The sequence below is a fragment of the Schistocerca gregaria genome, chromosome 9, assembly GCF_023897955.1.
Source record: "Schistocerca gregaria isolate iqSchGreg1 chromosome 9, iqSchGreg1.2, whole genome shotgun sequence".
Taxonomy (NCBI): Eukaryota; Metazoa; Arthropoda; class Insecta; order Orthoptera; family Acrididae; genus Schistocerca; species Schistocerca gregaria.
The window spans coordinates 221,890,330-221,893,409 of NC_064928.1; positions in this window are offsets into that span (position 1 = coordinate 221,890,330).

Genomic DNA, 3,080 nt, shown 5'->3' on the forward strand with positions numbered 1-3,080 from the left:
TCGTGGGAGGCGCACATCGGCACGGCGCGTCACGGACGGTAGTTGCCGCAAATAGAGTCCCGTCCACCAGAGGACACGTGAGAATTTGGCCACAACCTCTGCCAGCGGAACAACAACAACTCAGGCAGCACGGGCCGTGCCCAGAGTTCAAATCGGGCATGCCTATGAGACAGTTCCCGGTCTACTCTGAAGTGCGATGTAAAACGTGAACCATGATACTACATACACACTTCAAGAAACATCTGAAGAAGAAGACTTGGAAAGGACCCAATTCAACTCCTTGGAGAGTTTCAAATTGACCATATAGCCATTTGAAGAAGAGAATTTAAGACAATTCAAAATATTAAGGTACAGAATGGAACCAAAATAGATAAGGACCATTATCTTGTTTAGTCTGAAATTAAATTCATCCAAAATTCAGGAAGAAATAATAAAAAGCCGTGAATATTGAGGCAGATACTCTAAATTATTTCAAATCAGAATTGCAAGGTGAGACATGAGACAAAATGAAATCTCAAATAATGAAAGCTGCAGAAGAATCTCTTTAACCTAAAACTAAACAGAATATCTGGTGGAATGAAAAATGCAATGAAGCTTTGGAAAACAGACAAAAGCTTTGGCAAAAATTTAAATCAAATCTGACACAAAACAACATGGAAAGGTTAAGAGAAAGTAGAAAAATAGCCTCCTAAACAATCAGAAATGGAAAGAGACTGTATGAAAAACTATCCCTTCAACAAATACATGTCTACTTAACTCAAAACAAATCCAGAGACATTTTACCAATCTTTCAAAAGACACCTGAAAGGTTACGAACCACCCTGTTTAAATTTTCATTACAAATCAGGGATATTAGGTACAAATGACCAAGAAAACTGCAACATTTTAGGATAATATTTCGAAGACCTTCTCAACTGTAAAGTACCTCCAGAGAAACTGGAATTCAAAACTCCAAAAGATATCCCTACAGAGTTACATCCACCAACTGCAAACTAAGTCTGGCAAGCTATAAAATCCCCCAAGAACAACAAATCTTCTGGTGAAGATGGAGTCACAGCTGAACTTTTGAAACTGGGTGACGGAAAAGCAGCACTACACCTCAGTACAAATATTAAGGAAATTTGGAGAACCGAAAAGATCCCAGAAGATTGGAGGACGGCATTTATACATCCACTTCACAAAAAGGGTGACAGATGTGAACCATTACAGGGGGATTTCCCTTGTATCCGTTCCATACGAGGTCCTTTCCCAAATATTACTGAATAGTATTTAACACGTTCTCGATGCACAGACAGGAGAATACCAAGGTGGATTTAAAAAAGAGAAGAGCTGTTCAGAGCAAATTATTATCCTTAAAAACATAATTAGAACACGTGCTGGTCAACCTTATGTCACGACGTTTATTGATTTTTAAAAAAGTGTATGACTTCATAGACAGAGAAAACCTCATTAGAACTCTGGAGGAATATGGAATTGACAGAAAAACAAGAGAGATAGTAAAGCAAACACTGACAGATACCAAGTCCAAAGTCAAATTTCAAGGCAAGATTTCTAAACCTTTTAAAATCCAAACTGGTTTGAGACAAGAAGATGGACTCTCCCCAATTCTGTTCAACGTCACATTGGAAAAGATTATGAGGGAGACACTGGAGGAATACACACAACAAAAAGTAAAGGGAATTTCTTTTGGAGGATCTGTTAAAGGCCTCAAGACACATGCACTAGCTCATGCAGATGATATTGCTCTCCTATCCACAAATATAGCAAATGCAATTAAATGAATAGAAATCTTAGCAAATGACGTAGCTAAATTTGGTTTACAGGTATCACAAGAAAAAACTAAATTCATGTCTACCAAATATGAGGAAATCAAAGAATTGCACACAAGTGTTGGATGTATTGAAAGGGTGAAACACTTCAAATATTTGGGAGAAACAATAACTGATACTGGCATAGAAAAAGCTGTCAAACTTCGAGTAGCTAAACTTAGGAGGGCACACATCTTAACACAGAAACTGTACAATAAAAATGCAAAGTTATTACACTACAATACAGTGACAAGAACAGAAGTTTAATATGCAGCAGAAACTCACTCTCAAGAACAGAGAGCTCGAGAAAGAAAGAGTAATTCTGAGGAAGATTCCTTGGGGACTGAACATATCGCAGAAATGGCAGCTCGAGAGAAGAGACAGAAAAAAGTGAACATGAAATAGAATTTGTAACACAGTCCTTAGTTGGCCAATTCATGTAAATAAATAAAGATATCTATATATTGTTAAGTAGATCTTAGCTTTTAAAGTATTATGAACCTTTGTTAGTTAAAGCTGTAATGAGTCATGGCTGTAGGTTTAAGTTAAAATCTAAAGTGACTTCCCTGCAGAAGGATAAGGTGGGGCAAACATTGCGACAAAGTTCCAGAACAGTGCTCTTTGTGAGTTGGAAGGGTTGTGAAGTAGCATGTGGTGCTCCTTGGAAGCCACTGTACTGTATTATGTGGTGATTAAAATGAGCATAATCATTGTTGAACTGCCTCAGATGGATGGGGAATTATTGTTACATTTAATTATACAGTATTCAGCAGCTACTTGTCAACAAAGCAGAATTGGCAATTTTGTTACGAGGACCAGTGGGAAGTCGTCATTTGCTGCGGAGGCGGCAGGCATGTTGCAGCATTACCCACTGTACCAGCCAAATATTATGATGAGAATTGAGACTTGGGAGGCACTATGTAAAAGCTGCTAAACCATTCATCGGTAGCAAAATCTGGTCAGAGGTTGCAATACATTGCTCATCGTCACAAAAGGACTGAAGTATTTATTTCTGTGAAGTTCACTATATTCTATTTTTCATAGTGATGGACCTATTGTAAAAGTCATGATTTGTTGCCCTCTTGTACAACTTCAGCATTTAAAAGCAACGAGCTTTATCACAGTTTTACTATTTCAGTAGATGTTTGGTGAGTCCTTTTCACATACTGCGATATTTAATCAGCAACATTTTCAGATCATAAGCAGGTTACACGTAGCTATGTATACAGTGCTTAATATTCTTGTTGCCATATTAAACAAAGCATCACTGTG